Below are 19,868 nucleotides of genomic sequence, written 5' to 3' on the forward strand. Positions count from 1 at the left end.
TTGGATCTTAAGTTCAACGCCTTAACCTATCGGCCATCCTGTTGAAAAGAACACAAAATCAAGGGCCCAGTCAAAATGGAATAAGGAGCACAGAGTCAGATTTTTTTGCCTTTGATCCAGACAATATGTAAATGAAACTTGATTACGTCCAAATCAAACGTTCTACCAGATGTAGATTTCGAACCAACAAGAACATTTTAATTTCGATCATGAGTCTAACGCCTTAAACACACTGCCATCCAGGTGTTTCTAAAAGATTAACAAGAGCTGAGTCAAAATGGAAGAACTTGTCGTTGTCATTTCTTTCAGATTCGATCCACGCTAAATGTAAATGAGTGAAAGGAGGGTTGATTACATCCAAAGTAAACTTTTTCCAGGAATGGGGTTGGTACCCACAAGAACATACTGTTCATTGGACTTTAATTCCAATGTCTAAACCACTCAGCCGTCCTGGTGTAAATAGAGTACGATCAAGAGCCCAGTGAAATTGGAATGAGGAGCACACAGTCAGTTATTTTGGCTTTGAGCCAGACAATATCTAAACGAGACTTGTTGACATCCAAATCAAACTTAATACAAGAATGGGGTTTCGAAGCAAAAAGAATAACAATTAAGTTGATAATGACTCTAACACCCTAAACACTCAGCCATCTTTTGTGTTTTTAAAGGATAAACACGTGCTGAGTCAAGTCGGAATAAGGGGAACAAAGTCAATTCTTTCAGCTTTGATCCAAACAAATTTCCAATGAGTGGAAGGACAATTGACAAAATCCAAATCAAAGACAAACTTCTACCAGGAGTGGGGTTTGAACCCACATGTCCATTGGATCTTAAGTCAAACGCCTTAACCTCTCAGCCATCCTGGTGTAAAGAACACAACATCAAGGGCCCAGTCAAAATGGAATAAGGAGCACACAGTCAGTTTTTTTTGGCTTTGAGCCAGACAATATCTAAACGAGACTTGTTGACATCCAAATCAAACTTAATACAAGAATGGGGTTTCGAAGCAAAAAGAATAACAATTAAGTTGATAATGACTCTAACACCCTAAACACTCAGCCAACTTTTGTGTTTTTAAAGGATAAACACTTGCTGAGTCAAGTCGGAATAAGGGGAACAAAGTCAATTCTTTCAGCTTTGATCCAAACAAATTTCCAATGAGTGAAAGGACAAAATCCAAATCAAAGACAAACTTCTACCAGGAGTGGGGTTCGAACCCACGAGGACATATGTCCATTGGATCTTGAGTCCAACGCCTTAACCTCTCGGCCATCCTGGTGTAAAGAACAGAAAATCAAGGGCCCAGTCAAAATGGAAAAAGGAGCACACAGTCAGATTTTTGGGCTTTGATCCAGACAATATGTAAATGAAACTTGATTACATCCAAATCAAACGTTCTACCAGATGTAGATTTTGAACCAACAAGAACATTTTAATTTAGATCATGAGTCTAACGCCTTAAACAAACTGCCATCCAGGTGTTTCTAAAAGATTAACAAGAGCTGAGTCAAAATGGAAGAACTTTTCATTGTCATTTCTTTCAGATTCGATCCACGCTAAATGTAAAAGAGTGAAAGGAGGGTTGATTACATCCAAAGTAAACTTTTTCCAGGAATGGGGTTGGTACCCACAAGAACATACTGTTCATTGGACTTTAATTCCAATGTCTAAACCACTCAGCCATCCTGATGTAAATAGAGTACGATCAAGAGCCCAGTGAAATTGGAATGAGGAGCACACAGTCAGTTTTTTTGGCTTTGAGCCAGACAATATCTAAACGAGACTTGTTGACATCCAAATCAAATTTAATACAAGAATGGGGTTTCGAAGCAAGAAGAACAACAATTGAGTTGATAATGACTCTAACACCTTAACCACTCAGGAATCTTTTGTGTTTTTAAAGGATAAACACTTGCTGAGTCAAGTCGGAATATGGGAAACAAAGTCAATTCTTTCAGCTTTGATCCAAACAAATTTCCAATGAGTGGAAGGACAATTGACAAAATCCAAATCAAAGACAAACTTCTACCAGGAGTGGGGTTCGAACCCACGAGGACATATGTCCATTGGATCTTAAGTCTAACGCCTTAACCTCTCGGCCTTCCTGGTGTAAAGAACACAACATCAAGGTCCCAGTCAAAATGGAATAAGGAGCACACAGTCAGATTTTTTGCCTTTGATCCAGACAATATGTAAATGAAACTTGATTACATCCAAATCAAACGTTCTACCAGATGTAGATTTCGAACCAACAAGAACATTTTAATTTCGATCATGAGTCTAACGCCTTAAACACACTGCCATCCAGGTGTTTCTAAAAGATTAACAAGAGCTGAGTCAAAATGGAAGAACTTTTCATTGTCATTTCTTTCAGATTCGATCCACGCTAAATGTAAAAGAGTGAAAGGAGGGTTGATTACATCCAAAGTAAACTTTTTCCAGGAATGGCGTTGGCACCCACAAGAACATACTGTTCATTGGACTTTAATTCCAATGTCTAAACCACTCAGCCATCCTGGTGTAAATAGAGTACGATCAAGAGCCCAGTGAAATTGGAATGAGGAGCACACAGTCAGTTTTTTTTGGCTTTGAGCCAGACAATATCTAAACGAGACATGTTGACATCCAAATCAAACTTAATACAATAATGGGGTTTCGAAGCAAAAAGAATAGCAATTAAGTTGATAATGACTCTAACACCTTAACCACTCAGCCATCTTTTGTGTTTTTAAAGGATAAACACTTGCTGAGTCAAGTCGGAATATGGGAAACAACGTCAATTCTTTCAGCTTTGATCCAAACAAATTTCTAATGAGTGGAAGGACAAATGACAACATCCAAATCAAAGACAAACTTCTACCAGGAGTGGGGTTCGAACCCACGAGGACATATGTCCATTGGATCTTAAGTTCAACGCCTTAACCTATCGGCCATCCTGTTGTAAAGAACACAAAATCAAGGGCCCAGTCAAAATGGAATAAGGAGCACAGAGTCAGATTTTTTTGCCTTTGATCCAGACAATATGTAAATGAAACTTGATTACGTCCAAATCAAACGTTCTACCAGATGTAGATTTCGAACCAACAAGAACATTTTAATTTCGATCATGAGTCTAACGCCTTAAACACACTGCCATCCAGGTGTTTCTAAAAGATTAACAAGAGCTGAGTCAAAATGGAAGAACTTGTCGTTGTCATTTCTTTCAGATTCGATCCACGCTAAATGTAAATGAGTGAAAGGAGGGTTGATTACATCCAAAGTAAACTTTTTCCAGGAATGGGGTTGGTACCCACAAGAACATACTGTTCATTGGACTTTAATTCCAATGTCTAAACCACTCAGCCGTCCTGGTGTAAATAGAGTACGATCAAGAGCCCAGTGAAATTGGAATGAGGAGCACACAGTCAGTTATTTTGGCTTTGAGCCAGACAATATCTAAACGAGACTTGTTGACATCCAAATCAAACTTAATACAAGAATGGGGTTTCGAAGCAAAAAGAATAACAATTAAGTTGATAATGACTCTAACACCCTAAACACTCAGCCATCTTTTGTGTTTTTAAAGGATAAACACGTGCTGAGTCAAGTCGGAATAAGGGGAACAAAGTCAATTCTTTCAGCTTTGATCCAAACAAATTTCCAATGAGTGGAAGGACAATTGACAAAATCCAAATCAAAGACAAACTTCTACCAGGAGTGGGGTTCGAACCCACATGTCCATCGGATCTTAAGTCAAACGCCTTAACCTCTCGGCCATCCTGGTGTAAAGAACACAACATCAAGGGCCCAGTCAAAATGGAATAAGGAGCACACAGTCAGATTTTTTGCCTTTGATCCAGACAATATGTAAATGAAACTTGATTACATCCAAATCAAACGTTCTACCAGATGTAGATTTCGAACCAACAAGAACATTTTAATTTCGATCATGAGTCTAACGCCTTAAACACACTGCCATCCAGGTGTTTCTAAAAGATTAACAAGAGCTGAGTCAAAATGGAAGAACTTTTCTTTGTCATTTCTTTCAGATTCGATCCACGCTAAATGTAAAAGAGTGAAAGGAGAGTTGATTACATCCAAAGTAAACTTTTTCCAGGAATGGCGTTGGCACCCACAAGAACATACTGTTCATTGGACTTTAATTCCAATGTCTAAACCACTCAGCCATCCTGGTGTAAATAGAGTACGATCAAGAGCCCAGTGAAATTGGAATGAGGAGCACACAGTCAGTTTTTTTTGGCTTTGAGCCAGACAATATCTAAACGAGACTTGTTGACATCCAAATCAAACTTAATACAAGAATGGGGTTTCGAAGCAAAAAGAATAACAATTAAGTTGATAATGACTCTAACAACCTAAACACTCAGCCATTTTTGTGTTTTTAAAGGATAAACACTTGCTGAGTCAAGTCGGAATATGGGGAACAAAGTCAATTCTTTCAGCTTTGATCCAAACAAATTTCCAATGAGTGAAAGGACAAATGACACCATCCAAATCTAAGACAAACTTCTACCAGGAGTGGGGTTCGAACCCACGAGGACATATGTCCATTGGATCTTGAGTCCAACGCCTTAACCTCTCGGCCATCCTGGTGTAAAGAACACAAAATCAAGGGCCCAGTCAAAATGGAATAAGGAGCACACAGTCAGATTTTTTGCCTTTCATCCAGACAATATGTAAATGAAACTTGATTACGTCCAAATCAAACGTTCTACCAGATGTAGATTTCGAACCAACAAGAACATTTTAATTTCGATCATGAGTCTAACGCCTTAAACACACTGCCATCCAGGTGTTTCTAAAAGATTAACAAGAGCTGAGTCAAAATGGAAGAACTTGTCGTTGTCATTTCTTTCAGATTCGATCCACGCTAAATGTAAATGAGTGAAAGGAGGGTTGATTACATCCAAAGTAAACTTTTTCCAGGAATGGGGTTGGTACCCACAAGAACATACTGTTCATTGGACTTTAATTCCAATGTCTAAACCACTCAGCCGTCCTGGTGTAAATAGAGTACGATCAAGAGCCCAGTGAAATTGGAATGAGGAGCCCCCAGTCAGTTATTTTGGCTTTGAGCCAGACAATATCTAAACGAGACTTGTTGACATCCAAATCAAACTTAATACAAGAATGCCACAAGAACATACTGTTCATTGGACTTTAATTCCAATGTCTAAACCACTCAGCCATCCTGGTGTAAATAGAGTACGATCAAGAGCCCAGTGAAATTGGAATGAGGAGCACACAGTCAGTTTTTTTTGGCTTTGAGCCAGACAATATCTAAACGAGACTTGTACACACTGCCATCCAGGTGTTTCTAAAAGATTAACAAGAGCTGAGTCAAAATGGAAGAACTTGTCGTTGTCATTTCTTTCAGATTCGATCCACGCTAAATGTAAATGAGTGAAAGGAGGGTTGATTACATCCAAAGTAAACTTTTTCCAGGAATGGGGTTGGTACCCACAAGAACATACTGTTCATTGGACTTTAATTCCAATGTCTAAACCACTCAGCCGTCCTGGTGTAAATAGAGTACGATCAAGAGCCCAGTGAAATTGGAATGAGGAGCCCCCAGTCAGTTATTTTGGCTTTGAGCCAGACAATATCTAAACGAGACTTGTTGACATCCAAATCAAACTTAATACAAGAATGGGGTTTCGAAGCAAAAAGAATAACAATTAAGTTGATAATGACTCTAACACCTTAACCACTCAGGCATCTTTTGTGTTTTTAAAGGATAAACACTTGCTGAGTCAAGTCGGAATATGGGAATCAAAGTCAATTCTTTCAGCTTTGATCCAAACAAATTTCCAATGAGTTAAAGGTCAATTGATAACATCCAAATCATAGACAAACTTCTACCAGGAGTGGGGTTCGAATCCACGAGGACATATGTCCATTAGATCTTGAGTCCAACGCATTAACCTCTCGGCCATCCTGGTGTAAAGGACACAAAATCAAGGGCCCAGTCAAAATGAAATAAGGAGGACACAGTCAGGTCTTTTGGCTTTGATCCAGACAATATGTAAATAAAACTTGACTACATCCAAATCAAACGTTCTACCAGATGTAGGTCTCGAACCAACAAGAACATTTTAATTTCAATCATGAGTCTAACACCTTTAACACACTGCCATGCAGGTGTTTCTAAAAGATTAACAAGAGCTGAGTCAAAATGGAAGAACTTGTCATAATCAATTCTTTCAGATTTGATCCACGCTAAATGTAAATGAGTGAAAGGAGGGTTGATTACATCTAAAGTAAACTTTTTCCAGGAATGGGTTGGTACCCATGAGAACATAATGTTCATAGGATTTTTATTCCAATGTCTAAACCACTCAGCCATCCTGGTGTAGATAAGATACGATCAAGAGCCCAGTGAAATTGGAATGAGGAGCACACAGTCAGTTATTTTGGCTTTGAGCCAGACAATATCTAAACGAGACTTTTTGACATCCAAATCAAACTTAATACAAGAATGGGGTTTCGAAGCAAAAAGAATAACAATTAAGTTGATAATGACTCTAACACCTTAACCACTCAGGCATCTTTTGTGTTTTTAAAGGATAAACACTTGCTGAGTCAAGTCGGAATATGGGAATCAAAGTCAATTCTTTCAGCTTTGATCCAAACAAATTTCCAATGAGTTAAAGGTCAATTGATAACATCCAAATCATAGACAACCTTCTACCAGGAGTGGGGTTCGAATCCACGAGGACATATGTCCATTAGATCTTGAGTCCAACACCTTAACCTCTCGGCCATCCTGGTGTAATTAACTCAAAATCAAGAGCCCAGTCAAAATGAAATAAGGAGGACACAGTCAGGTCTTTTGGCTTTGATCCAGACAATATGTAAATGAAACTTGATTACATCCAAATCAAACGTTCTACCAGATGTAGGTCTCGAACCAACAAGAACATTTTAATTTCAATCATGAGTCTAACGCCTTTAACACACTGCCATCCAGGTGTTTCTAAAAGATTAACAAGAGCTGAGTCAAAATGGAAGAACTTGTCATAATCAATTCTTTCAGATTTGATCCACACTAAATGTGAATGAGTGAAAGGAGGGTTGATTACATCTAAAGTAAACTTTTTCCAGGAATTGGGTTGGTACCCATGAGAACATACTGTTCATTGGATTTTTATTCCAATGTCTAAACCACTCAGCCATCCTGGTGTAGATAAGAGACAATCAAGAGCCCAGTGAAATTGGAATGAGGAGCACACAGTCAGTTTTTTTTGGCTTTGAGCCAGACAATATCTAAACGAGACTTGTTGACATCCAAATCAAACTTAATACAAGAATGGGGTTTCGAAGCAAAAAGAATAACAATTAAGTTGATAATGACTCTAAAACCCTAAACACTCAACCGTCTTTTGTGTTTTTAAAGGATAAACACTTGCTGAGTAAAGTCGGAATAAGGGGAACAAAGTCAATTCTTTCAGCTTTGATCCAAACAAATTTCCAATGAGTGAAAGGACAAATGACAACATCCAAATCAAAGACAAACTTGTACCAAGAGTGGGGTTCGAACCGACGAGGACATATGTCCATTGGATCTTAAGTCCAACGCCTTAACCTCTCGGCCATCCTGGTGTAAAGAACAGAAAATCAAGGGCCCAGTCAAAATGGAATAAGGAGCACACAGTCAGATTTTTTGCCTTTGATCCAGACAATATGTAAATGAAACTTGATTACGTCCAAATCAAACGTTCTACCAGATGTAGATTTCGAACCAACAAGAACATTTTAATTTCGATCATGAGTCTAACGCCTTAAACACACTGCCATCCAGGTGTTTCTAAAAGATTAACAAGAGCTGAGTCAAAATGGAAGAACTTGTCGTTGTCATTTCTTTCAGATTCGATCCACACTAAATGTAAATGAGTGAAAGGAGGGTTGATTACATCCAAAGTAAACTTTTTCCAGGAATGGGGTTGGTACCCACAAGAACATACTGTTCATTGGACTTTAATTCCAATGTCTAAACCACTCAGCCGTCCTGGAGTAAATAGAGTGCGATCAAGAGCCCAGTGAAATTGGAATGAGGAGCACACAGTCAGTTATTTTGGCTTTGAGCCAGACAATATCTAAACGAGACTTGTTGACATCCAAATCAAACTTAATACAAGAATGGGGTTTCGAAGCAAAAAGAATAACAATTAAGTTGATAATGACTCTAACACCATAACCACTCAGCCATCTTTTGTGTTTTTAACGGATAAACACTTGCTGAGTCAAGTCGGAATATGGGAAACAACGTCAATTCTTTCAGCTTTGATCCAAAAAAATTTCCAATGAGTGAAATGTCAATTGATAACATCCAAATCAAAGAACAACTTCTACCAGGAGTGGGGATCGAACCCACGAGGACATATGTCCATTAGATCTTGAGGCCAACGCCTTAACCTCTCGGCCATCCTGGTGTAAAGAACCCAAAATCAAGAGCCCAGTCAAAATGAAATAAGGAGGACACAGTCAGGTCTTTTGGCTTTGATCCAGACAATATGTAAATGAAACTTGATTACATCCAAATCAAACGTTCTACCAGATGTAGGTCTCGAACCAACAAGAACATTTTAATTTCAATCATGAGTCTAACACCTTTAACACACTGCCATGCAGGTGTTTCTAAAAGATTAACAAGAGCTGAGTCAAAATGGAAGAACTTGTCATAATCAATTCTTTCAGATTTGATCCACGCTAAATGTAAATGAGTGAAAGGAGGGTTGATTACATCTAAAGTAAACTTTTTCCAGGAATGGGTTGGTACCCATGAGAACATAATGTTCATTGGATTTTTATTCCAATGTCTAAACCACTCAGCCATCCTGGTGTAGATAAGATACGATCAAGAGCCCAGTGAAATTGGAATGAGGAGCACACAGTCAGTTATTTTGGCTTTGAGCCAGACAATATCTAAACGAGACTTGTTGACATCCAAATCAAACTTAATACAAGAATGGGGTTTCGAAGCAAAAAGAATAACAATTAAGTTGATAATGACTCTAACACCCTAACCACTCAGCCATCTTTTGTGTTTTTAACGGATAAACACTTGCTGAGTCAAGTCGGAATATGGGAAACAACGTCAATTCTTTCAGCTTTGATCCAAACAAATTTCCAATGACTGAAATGTCAATTGATAACATCCAAATCAAAGAACAACTTCTACCAGGAGTGGGGTTCGAACCCACGAGGACATATGTCCATTAGATCTTGAGGGCAACGCCTTAACCTCTCGGCCATCCTGGTGTAAAGAACCCAAAATCAAGAGCCCAGTCAAAATGAAATAAGGAGGACACAGTCAGGTCTTTTGGCTTTGATCCAGACAATATGTAAATAAAACTTGACTACATCCAAATCAAACGTTCTACCAGATGTAGGTCTCGAACGAACAAGAACATTTTAATTTCAATCATGAGTCTAACACCTTTAACACACTGCCATGCAGGTGTTTCTAAAAGATTAACAAGAGCTGAGTCAAAATGGAAGAACTTGTCATAATCAATTCTTTCAGATTTGATCCACGCTAAATGTAAATGAGTGAAAGGAGGGTTGATTACATCTAAAGTAAACTTTTTCCAGGAATTGGTTGGTACCCATGAGAACATAATGTTCATAGGATTTTTATTCCAATGTCTAAACCACTCAGCCATCCTGGTGTAGATAAGATACGATCAAGAGCCCAGTGAAATTGGAATGAGGAGCACACAGTCAGTTATTTTGGCTTTGAGCCCGACAATATCTAAACGAGACTTGTTGACATCCAAATCAAACTTAATACAAGAATGGGGTTTCGAAGCAAAAAGAATAACAATTAAGTTGATAATGACTCTAACACCCCAACCACTGAGCCATCTTTTGTGTTTTTAAAGGATAAACACTTGCTGAGTCAAGTCGGAATATGGGTAACAACGTCAATTCTTTCAGCTTTGATCCAAACAAATTTCCAATGAGTGAAAGGTCAATTGATAACATCCAAATCAAAGACAAACTTCTACCAGGAGTGGGGTTCGAACCCACGAGGACATATGTCCATTGGATCTTAAGTCCAACGCCTTAACCTCTCGGCCATCCTGGTGTAAAGAACACAAAATCAAGGGCCCAGTCAAAATGGAATAAGGAGCACACAGTCAGATTTTTTGCCTTTGATCCAGACAATATGTAAATGAAACTTGACTACATCCAAATCAAACGTTCTACCAGATGTAGATTTCGAACCAACAAGAACATTTTAAATTAGATCATGAGTCTAATGCCTTAAACACACTGCCATCCAGGTGTTTCTAAAAGATTAACAAGAGCTGAGTCAAAATGGAAGAACTTTTCATTGTCATTTCTTTCAGATTCGATCCACGCTAAATGTAAAAGAGTGAAAGGAGGGTTGATTACATCCAAAGTAAACTTTTTCCAGGAATGGGGTTGGTACCCACAAGAACATACTGTTCATTGGACTTTAATTCCAATGTCTAAACCACTCAGCCATCCTGGTGTAAATAGAGTACGATCAAGAGCCCAGTGAAATTGGAATGAGGAGCACACAGTCAGTTTTTTGGGCTTTGAGCCAGACAATATCTAAACGAGACTTGTTGACATCCAAATCAAACTTAATACAAGAATGGGGTTTCTAAGCAAAAAGAATAACAATTAAGTTGATAATGACTCTAACACCATAACCACTCAGCCATCTTTTGTGTTTTTAACGGATAAACACTTGCTGAGTCAAGTCGGAATATGGGAAACAACGTCAATTCTTTCAGCTTTGATCCAAACAAATTTCCAATGAGTGAAATGTCAATTGATAACATCCAAATCAAAGAACAACTTCTACCAGGAGTGGGGTTCGAACCCACGAGGACATATGTCCATTAGATCTTGAGGCCAACGCCTTAACCTCTCGGCCATCCTGGTGTAAAGAACCCAAAATCAAGAGCCCAGTCAAAATGAAATAAGGAGGACACAGTCAGGTCTTTTGGCTTTGATCCAGACAATATGTAAATGAAACTTGATTACATCCAAATCAAACGTTCTACCAGATGTAGGTCTCGAACCAACAAGAACATTTTAATTTCAATCATGAGTCTAACACCTTTAACACACTGCCATGCAGGTGTTTCTAAAAGATTAACAAGAGCTGAGTCAAAATGGAAGAACTTTTCATTGTCATTTCTTTCAGATTCGATCCACGCTAAATGTAAAAGAGTGAAAGGAGGGTTGATTACATCCAAAGTAAACTTTTTCCAGGAATGGCGTTGGCACCCACAAGAACATACTGTTCATTGGACTTTAATTCCAATGTCTAAACCACTCAGCCATCCTGGTGTAAATAGAGTACGATCAAGAGCCCAGTGAAATTGGAATGAGGAGCACACAGTCAGTTTTTTTTGGCTTTGAGCCAGACAATATCTAAACGAGACTTGTTGACATCCAAATCAAACTTAATACAAGAATGGGGTTTCGAAGCAAAAAGAATAACAATTAAGTTGATAATGACTCTAACACCCTAAAAACTCAGCCATTTTTGTGTTTTTAAAGGATAAACACTTGCTGAGTCAAGTCGGAATAAGGGGAACAAAGTCAATTCTTTCAGCTTTGATCCAAACAAATTTCCAATGAGTGAAAGGACAAATGACAACATCCAAATCAAAGACAAACTTGTACCAAGAGTGGGGTTCGAACCGACGAGGACATATGTCCATTGGATCTTAAGTCCAACGCCTTAACCTCTCGGCCATCCTGGTGTAAAGAACAGAAAATCAAGGGCCCAGTCAAAATGGAATAAGGAGCACACAGTCAGATTTTTTGCCTTTGATCCAGACAATATGTAAATGAAACTTGATTACGTCCAAATCAAACGTTCTACCAGATGTAGATTTCGAACCAACAAGAACATTTTAATTTCGATCATGAGTCTAACGCCTTAAACACACTGCCATCCAGGTGTTTCTAAAAGATTAACAAGAGCTGAGTCAAAATGGAAGAACTTGTCGTTGTCATTTCTTTCAGATTCGATCCACACTAAATGTAAATGAGTGAAAGGAGGGTTGATTACATCCAAAGTAAACTTTTTCCAGGAATGGGGTTGGTACCCACAAGAACATACTGTTCATTGGACTTTAATTCCAATGTCTAAACCACTCAGCCGTCCTGGAGTAAATAGAGTACGATCAAGAGCCCAGTGAAATTGGAATGAGGAGCACACAGTCAGTTATTTTGGCTTTGAGCCAGACAATATCTAAACGAGACTTGTTGACATCCAAATCAAACTTAATACAAGAATGGGGTTTCGAAGCAAAAAGAATAACAATTAAGTTGATAATGACTCTAACACCATAACCACTCAGCCATCTTTTGTGTTTTTAACGGATAAACACTTGCTGAGTCAAGTCGGAATATGGGAAACAACGTCAATTCTTTCAGCTTTGATCCAAAGAAATTTCCAATGAGTGAAATGTCAATTGATAACATCCAAATCAAAGAACAACTTCTACCAGGAGTGGGGATCGAACCCACGAGGACATATGTCCATTAGATCTTGAGGCCAACGCCTTAACCTCTCGGCCATCCCGGTGTAAAGAACCCAAAATCAAGAGCCCAGTCAAAATGAAATAAGGAGGACACAGTCAGGTCTTTTGGCTTTGATCCAGACAATATGTAAATGAAACTTGATTACATCCAAATCAAACGTTCTACCAGATGTAGGTCTCGAACCAACAAGAACATTTTAATTTCAATCATGAGTCTAACACCTTTAACACACTGCCATGCAGGTGTTTCTAAAAGATTAACAAGAGCTGAGTCAAAATGGAAGAACTTGTCATAATCAATTCTTTCAGATTTGATCCACGCTAAATGTAAATGAGTGAAAGGAGGGTTGATTACATCTAAAGTAAACTTTTTCCAGGAATGGGTTGGTACCCATGAGAACATAATGTTCATTGGATTTTTATTCCAATGTCTAAACCACTCAGCCATCCTGGTGTAGATAAGATACGATCAAGAGCCCAGTGAAATTGGAATGAGGAGCACACAGTCAGTTATTTTGGCTTTGAGCCAGACAATATCTAAACGAGACTTGTTGACATCCAAATCAAACTTAATACAAGAATGGGGTTTCGAAGCAAAAAGAATAACAATTAAGTTGATAATGACTCTAACACCCTAACCACTCAGCCATCTTTTGTGTTTTTAACGGATAAACACTTGCTGAGTCAAGTCGGAATATGGGAAACAACGTCAATTCTTTCAGCTTTGATCCAAACAAATTTCCAATGAGTGAAATGTCAATTGATAACATCCAAATCAAAGAACAACTTCTACCAGGAGTGGGGTTCGAACCCACGAGGACATATGTCCATTAGATCTTGAGGGCAACGCCTTAACCTCTCGGCCATCCTGGTGTAAAGAACCCAAAATCAAGAGCCCAGTCAAAATGAAATAAGGAGGACACAGTCAGGTCTTTTGGCTTTGATCCAGACAATATGTAAATAAAACTTGACTACATCCAAATCAAACGTTCTACCAGATGTAGGTCTCGAACCAACAAGAACATTTTAATTTCAATCATGAGTCTAACACCTTTAACACACTGCCATGCAGGTGTTTCTAAAAGATTAACAAGAGCTGAGTCAAAATGGAAGAACTTGTCATAATCAATTCTTTCAGATTTGATCCACGCTAAATGTAAATGAGTGAAAGGAGGGTTGATTACATCTAAAGTAAACTTTTTCCAGGAATTGGTTGGTACCCATGAGAACATAATGTTCATAGGATTTTTATTCCAATGTCTAAACCACTCAGCCATCCTGGTGTAGATAAGATACGAACAAGAGCCCAGTGAAATTGGAATGAGGAGCACACAGTCAGTTATTTTGGCTTTGAGCCAGACAATATCTAAACGAGACTTGTTGACATCCAAATCAAACTTAATACAAGAATGGGGTTTCGAAGCAAAAAGAATAACAATTAAGTTGATAATGACTCTAACACCCAAACCACTGAGCCATCTTTTGTGTTTTTAAAGGATAAACACTTGCTGAGTCAAGTCGGAATATGGGTAACAACGTCAATTCTTTCAGCTTTGATCCAAACAAATTTCCAATGAGTGAAAGGTCAATTGATAACATCCAAATCAAAGACAAACTTCTACCAGGAGTGGGGTTCGAACCCACGAGGACATATGTCCATTGGATCTTAAGTCCAACGCCTTAACCTCTCGGCCATCCTGGTGTAAAGAACACAAAATCAAGGGCCCAGTCAAAATGGAATAAGGAGCACACAGTCAGATTTTTTGCCTTTGATCCAGACAATATGTAAATGAAACTTGACTACATCCAAATCAAACGTTCTACCAGATGTAGATTTCGAACCAACAAGAACATTTTAAATTAGATCATGAGTCTAATGCCTTAAACACACTGCCATCCAGGTGTTTCTAAAAGATTAACAAGAGCTGAGTCAAAATGGAAGAACTTTTCATTGTCATTTCTTTCAGATTCGATCCACGCTAAATGTAAAAGAGTGAAAGGAGGGTTGATTACATCCAAAGTAAACTTTTTCCAGGAATGGGGTTGGTACCCACAAGAACATACTGTTCATTGGACTTTAATTCCAATGTCTAAACCACTCAGCCATCCTGGTGTAAATAGAGTACGATCAAGAGCCCAGTGAAATTGGAATGAGGAGCACACAGTCAGTTTTTTGGGCTTTCAGCCAGACAATATCTAAACGAGACTTGTTGACATCCAAATCAAACTTAATACAAGAATGGGGTTTCGAAGCAAGAAGAACAACAATTGAGTTGATAATGACTCTAACACCTTAACCACTCAGCCATCTTTTGAGTTTTTAAAGGATAAACACTTGCTGAGTCAAGTCGGAATATGGGAAACAAAGTCAATTCTTTCAGCTTTGATCCAAACAAATTTCCAATGAGTGGAAGGACAATTGACAAAATCCAAATCAAAGACAAACTTCTACCAGGAGTGGGGTTCGTACCCACGAGGACATATGTCCATTGGATCTTAAGTCTAACGCCTTAACCTCTCGGCCATCCTGGTGTAAAGAACAGAAAATCAAGGGCACAGTCAAAATGGAATAAGGAGCACACAGTCAGATTTTTGGGCTTTGATCCAGACAATATGTAAATGAAACTTGATTACATCCAAATCAAACGTTCTACCAGATGTAGATTTCGAACCAACAAGAACATTTTAATTTAGATCATAAGTCTAACGCCTTAAACAAACTGCCATCCAGGTGTTTCTAAAAGATTAACAAGAGCTGAGTCAAAATGGAAGAACTTTTCATTGTCATTTCTTTCAGATTCGATCCACGCTAAATGTAAAATAGTGAAAGGAGGATTGATTACATCCAAAGTAAACTTTTTCCAGGAATGGGGTTGGTACCCACAAGAACATACTGTTCATTGGATTTTAATTCCAATGTCTAAACCACTCAGCCATCCTGGTGTAAATAGAGAACGATCAAGAGCCCAGTGAAATTGGAATGAGGAGCACACAGTCATTTTTTTTGGCTTTGAGCCAGACAATATCTAAACGAGACTTGTTGACATCCAAATTAAACTTAATACAAGAATGGGGTTTCGAAGCAAGAAGAACAACAATTGAGTTGATAATGACTCTAACACCTTAACCACTCAGGCATCTTTTGTGTTTTTAAAGGATAAACACTTGCTGAGTAAAGTCGGAATAAGGGGAACAAAGTAAATTCTTTCAGCTTTGATCCAAACAAATTTCCAATGAGTGAAAGGACAACTGACAAAATCCAAAGCAAAGATAAACTTCTACCAGGAGCGGGGTTCGAACCCACGAGGACATATGTCCATTGCATCTTGAGTCCAACGCCTTAACATCTCGGCCATCCTGGTGAAAAGAAGAGAAGATCAAGGGCCCAGTCAAAATGGAATAAGGAGCACACAGTCAGATTTTTTTGCTTGAACCAGACAATATGTAAATGAAACTTGATTACATCCAAATCAAACGTTCTACCAGATGTAGATTTCGAAACAACAAGAACATTTTAATTTAGATCATGAGTCTAACGCCTTAAACAAACTGCCATCCAGGTGTTTCTAAAAGATTAACAAGAGCTGAGTCAAAATGGAAGAACTTTTCATTGTCATTTCTTTCAGATTCGATCCACGCTAAATGTAAAAGAGTGAAAGGAGGGTTGATTACATCCAAAGTAAACTTTTTCCAGGAATGGGGTTGGTACCCACAAGAACATACTGTTCATTGGATTTTAATTCCAATGTCTAAACCACTCAGCCATCCTGGTGTAAATAGAGTACGATCAAGAGCCCAGTGAAATTGGAATGAGGAGCACACAGTCAGTTTTTTTTGGCTTTGAGCCAGACAATATCTAAACGAGACTTGTTGACATCCAAATCAAACTTAATACAAGAATGGGGTTTCGAAGCAAAAAGAATAACAATTAAGTTGATAATGACTCTAACACCCTAAACACTCAGCCATTTTTGTGTTTTTAAAGGATAAACACTTGCTGAGTCAAGTCGGAATAAGGGGAACAAAGTCAATTCTTTCAGCTTTGATCCAAACAAATTTCCAATGAGTGAAAGGACAAATGACAACATCCAAATCAAAGACAAACTTGTACCAAGAGTGGGGTTCGAACCGACGAGGACATATGTCCATTGGATCTTAAGTCCAACGCCTTAACCTCTCGGCCATCCTGGTGTAAAGAACAGAAAATCAAGGGCCCAGTCAAAATGGAATAAGGAGAACACAGTCAGATTTTTTGCCTTTGATCCAGACAATATGTAAATGAAACTTGATTACGTCCAAATCAAACGTTCTACCAGATGTAGATTTCGAACCAACAAGAACATTTTAATTTCGATCATGAGTCTAACGCCTTAAACACACTGACATCCAGGTGTTTCTAAAAGATTAACAAGAGCTGAGTCAAAATGGAAGAACTTGTCGTTGTCATTTCTTTCAGATTCGATCCACGCTAAATGTAAATGAGTGAAAGGAGGGTTGATTACATCCAAAGTAAACTTTTTCCAGGAATGGGGTTGGTACCCACAAGAACATACTGTTCATTGGACTTTAATTCCAATGTCTAAACCACTCAGCCGTCCTGGAGTAAATAGAGTACGATCAAGAGCCCAGTGAAATTGGAATGAGGAGCACACAGTCAGTTATTTTGGCTTTGAGCCAGACAATATCTAAACGAGACTTGTTGACATCCAAATCAAACTTAATAAAAGAATGGGGTTTCGAAGCAAAAAGAATAACAATTAAGTTGATAATGACTCTAACACCATAACCACTCAGCCATCTTTTGTGTTTTTAACGGATAAACACTTGCTGAGTCAAGTCGGAATATGGGAAACAACGTCAATTCTTTCAGCTTTGATCCAAACAAATTTCCAATGAGTGAAATGTCAATTGATAACATCCAAATCAAAGAACAACTTCTACCAGGAGTGGGGTTCGAACCCACGAGGACATATGTCCATTAGATCTTGAGGCCAACGCCTTAACCTCTCGGCCATCCTGGTGTAAAGAACCCAAAATCAAGAGCCCAGTCAAAATGAAATAAGGAGGACACAGTCAGGTCTTTTGGCTTTGATCCAGACAATATGTAAATGAAACTTGATTACATCCAAATCAAACGTTCTACCAGATGTAGGTCTCGAACCAACAAGAACATTTTAATTTCAATCATGAGTCTAACACCTTTAACACACTGCCATCCAGGTGTTTCTAAAAGATTAACAAGAGCTGAGTCAAAATGGAAGAACTTTTCATTGTCATTTCTTTCAGATTCGATCCACGCTAAATGTAAAAGAGTGAAAGGAGGGTTGATTACATCCAAAGTAAACTTTTTCCAGGAATGGCGTTGGCACCCACAAGAACATACTGTTCATTGGACTTTAATTCCAATGTCTAAACCACTCAGCCATCCTGGTGTAAATAGAGTACGATCAAGAGCCCAGTGAAATTGGAATGAGGAGCACACAGTCAGTTTTTTTTGGCTTTGAGCCAGACAATATCTAAACGAGACTTGTTGACATCCAAATCAAACTTAATACAAGAATGGGGTTTCGAAGCAAAAAGAATAACAATTAAGTTGATAATGACTCTAACACCCTAAACACTCAGCCATTTTTGTGTTTTTAAAGGATAAACACTTGCTGAGTCAAGTCGGAATAAGGGGAACAAAGTCAATTCTTTCAGCTTTGATCCAAACAAATTTCCAATGAGTGAAAGGACAAATGACAACATCCAAATCAAAGACAAACTTGTACCAAGAGTGGGGTTTCGAACCGACGAGGACATATGTCCATTGGATCTTAAGTCCAACGCCTTAACCTCTCGGCCATCCTGGTGTAAAGAACAGAAAATCAAGGGCCCAGTCAAAATGGAATAAGGAGAACACAGTCAGATTTTTTGCCTTTGATCCAGACAATATGTAAATGAAACTTGATTACGTCCAAATCAAACGTTCTACCAGATGTAGATTTCGAACCAACAAGAACATTTTAATTTCGATCATGAGTCTAACGCCTTAAACACACTGCCATCCAGGTGTTTCTAAAAGATTAACAAGAGCTGAGTCAAAATGGAAGAACTTGTCGTTGTCATTTCTTTCAGATTCGATCCACGCTAAATGTAAATGAGTGAAAGGAGGGTTGATTACATCCAAAGTAAACTTTTTCCAGGAATGGGGTTGGTACCCACAAGAACATACTGTTCATTGGACTTTAATTCCAATGTCTAAACCACTCAGCCGTCCTGGTGTAAATAGAGTACGATCAAGAGCCCAGTGAAATTGGAATGAGGAGCACACAGTCAGTTATTTTGGCTTTGAGCCAGACAATATCTAAACGAGACTTGTTGACATCCAAATCAAACTTAATACAAGAATGGGGTTTCGAAGCAAAAAGAATAACAATTAAGTTGATAATGACTCTAACACCCTAAACACTCAGCCATCTTTTGTGTTTTTAAAGGATAAACACGTGCTGAGTCAAGTCGGAATAAGGGGAACAAAGTCAATTCTTTCAGCTTTGATCCAAACAAATTTCCAATGAGTGGAAGGACAATTGACAAAATCCAAATCAAAGACAAACTTCTACCAGGAGTGGGGTTCGAACCCACATGTCCATTTGATCTTAAGTCAAACGCCTTAACCTCTCGGCCATCCTGGTGTAAAGAACACAACATCAAGGGCCCAGTCAAAATGGAATAAGGAGCACACAGTCAGATTTTTTGCCTTTGATCCAGACAATATGTAAATGAAACTTGATTACATCCAAATCAAACGTTCTACCAGATGTAGATTTCGAACCAACAAGAACATTTTAATTTCGATCATGAGTCTAACGCCTTAAACACACTGCCATCCAGGTGTTTCTAAAAGATTAACAAGAGCTGAGTCAAAATGGAAGAACTTTTCATTGTCATTTCTTTCAGATTCGATCCACGCTAAATGTAAAAGAGTGAAAGGAGAGTTGATTACATCCAAAGTAAACTTTTTCCAGGAATGGCGTTGGCACCCACAAGAACATACTGTTCATTGGACTTTAATTCCAATGTCTAAACCACTCAGCCATCCTGGTGTAAATAGAGTACGATCAAGAGCCCAGTGAAATTGGAATGAGGAGCACACAGTCAGTTTTTTTTGGCTTTGAGCCAGACAATATCTAAACGAGACTTGTTGACATCCAAATCAAACTTAATACAAGAATGGGGTTTCGAAGCAAAAAGAATAACAATTAAGTTGATAATGACTCTAACAACCTAAACACTCAGCCATTTTTGTGTTTTTAAAGGATAAACACTTGCTGAGTCAAGTCGGAATAAGGG

At 38.4% G+C, this 19,868-nt stretch overlaps 19 non-coding genes across 19 annotated transcripts; all 19 read right to left on the minus strand.

Moving 5' to 3' along the window:
* Positions 1-791: 791 nt before the first annotated feature.
* On the minus strand, positions 792-866 carry trnal-uaa (transfer RNA leucine (anticodon UAA)). The gene has a single exon. It is a non-coding gene; the product is annotated as a tRNA-Leu (tRNA).
* Positions 867-1,196: 330 nt separating this feature from the next.
* On the minus strand, positions 1,197-1,279 carry trnal-caa (transfer RNA leucine (anticodon CAA)). Its single transcript has one exon. It is a non-coding gene; the product is annotated as a tRNA-Leu (tRNA).
* A 747-nt stretch (positions 1,280-2,026) lies between these two features.
* On the minus strand, positions 2,027-2,109 carry trnal-uaa (transfer RNA leucine (anticodon UAA)). The gene has a single exon. It is a non-coding gene; the product is annotated as a tRNA-Leu (tRNA).
* A 1,579-nt stretch (positions 2,110-3,688) lies between these two features.
* Positions 3,689-3,763, minus strand: trnal-uaa (transfer RNA leucine (anticodon UAA)). Its single transcript has one exon. It is a non-coding gene; the product is annotated as a tRNA-Leu (tRNA).
* Positions 3,764-4,510: 747 nt separating this feature from the next.
* trnal-caa (transfer RNA leucine (anticodon CAA)) lies at positions 4,511-4,593 on the minus strand. Its single transcript has one exon. It is a non-coding gene; the product is annotated as a tRNA-Leu (tRNA).
* A 2,095-nt stretch (positions 4,594-6,688) lies between these two features.
* trnal-caa (transfer RNA leucine (anticodon CAA)) lies at positions 6,689-6,771 on the minus strand. Its single transcript has one exon. It is a non-coding gene; the product is annotated as a tRNA-Leu (tRNA).
* Positions 6,772-7,519: 748 nt separating this feature from the next.
* On the minus strand, positions 7,520-7,602 carry trnal-uaa (transfer RNA leucine (anticodon UAA)). The gene has a single exon. It is a non-coding gene; the product is annotated as a tRNA-Leu (tRNA).
* Positions 7,603-8,349: 747 nt separating this feature from the next.
* Positions 8,350-8,432, minus strand: trnal-caa (transfer RNA leucine (anticodon CAA)). Its single transcript has one exon. It is a non-coding gene; the product is annotated as a tRNA-Leu (tRNA).
* Positions 8,433-10,007: 1,575 nt separating this feature from the next.
* Positions 10,008-10,090, minus strand: trnal-uaa (transfer RNA leucine (anticodon UAA)). The gene has a single exon. It is a non-coding gene; the product is annotated as a tRNA-Leu (tRNA).
* A 747-nt stretch (positions 10,091-10,837) lies between these two features.
* trnal-caa (transfer RNA leucine (anticodon CAA)) lies at positions 10,838-10,920 on the minus strand. Its single transcript has one exon. It is a non-coding gene; the product is annotated as a tRNA-Leu (tRNA).
* A 747-nt stretch (positions 10,921-11,667) lies between these two features.
* trnal-uaa (transfer RNA leucine (anticodon UAA)) lies at positions 11,668-11,750 on the minus strand. Its single transcript has one exon. It is a non-coding gene; the product is annotated as a tRNA-Leu (tRNA).
* Positions 11,751-12,497: 747 nt separating this feature from the next.
* On the minus strand, positions 12,498-12,580 carry trnal-caa (transfer RNA leucine (anticodon CAA)). The gene has a single exon. It is a non-coding gene; the product is annotated as a tRNA-Leu (tRNA).
* A 1,575-nt stretch (positions 12,581-14,155) lies between these two features.
* trnal-uaa (transfer RNA leucine (anticodon UAA)) lies at positions 14,156-14,238 on the minus strand. The gene has a single exon. It is a non-coding gene; the product is annotated as a tRNA-Leu (tRNA).
* Positions 14,239-14,985: 747 nt separating this feature from the next.
* Positions 14,986-15,068, minus strand: trnal-uaa (transfer RNA leucine (anticodon UAA)). Its single transcript has one exon. It is a non-coding gene; the product is annotated as a tRNA-Leu (tRNA).
* A 747-nt stretch (positions 15,069-15,815) lies between these two features.
* Positions 15,816-15,898, minus strand: trnal-caa (transfer RNA leucine (anticodon CAA)). Its single transcript has one exon. It is a non-coding gene; the product is annotated as a tRNA-Leu (tRNA).
* Positions 15,899-16,644: 746 nt separating this feature from the next.
* Positions 16,645-16,727, minus strand: trnal-uaa (transfer RNA leucine (anticodon UAA)). The gene has a single exon. It is a non-coding gene; the product is annotated as a tRNA-Leu (tRNA).
* Positions 16,728-17,474: 747 nt separating this feature from the next.
* trnal-caa (transfer RNA leucine (anticodon CAA)) lies at positions 17,475-17,557 on the minus strand. Its single transcript has one exon. It is a non-coding gene; the product is annotated as a tRNA-Leu (tRNA).
* Positions 17,558-18,304: 747 nt separating this feature from the next.
* On the minus strand, positions 18,305-18,388 carry trnal-uaa (transfer RNA leucine (anticodon UAA)). The gene has a single exon. It is a non-coding gene; the product is annotated as a tRNA-Leu (tRNA).
* Positions 18,389-19,135: 747 nt separating this feature from the next.
* trnal-uaa (transfer RNA leucine (anticodon UAA)) lies at positions 19,136-19,210 on the minus strand. Its single transcript has one exon. It is a non-coding gene; the product is annotated as a tRNA-Leu (tRNA).
* Positions 19,211-19,868: the final 658 nt, after the last annotated feature.

The sequence above is a fragment of the Salmo salar genome, chromosome 27 (genome assembly GCF_965601325.2).
Source record: "Salmo salar chromosome 27, fSalSal1, whole genome shotgun sequence".
Taxonomy (NCBI): Eukaryota; Metazoa; Chordata; class Actinopteri; order Salmoniformes; family Salmonidae; genus Salmo; species Salmo salar.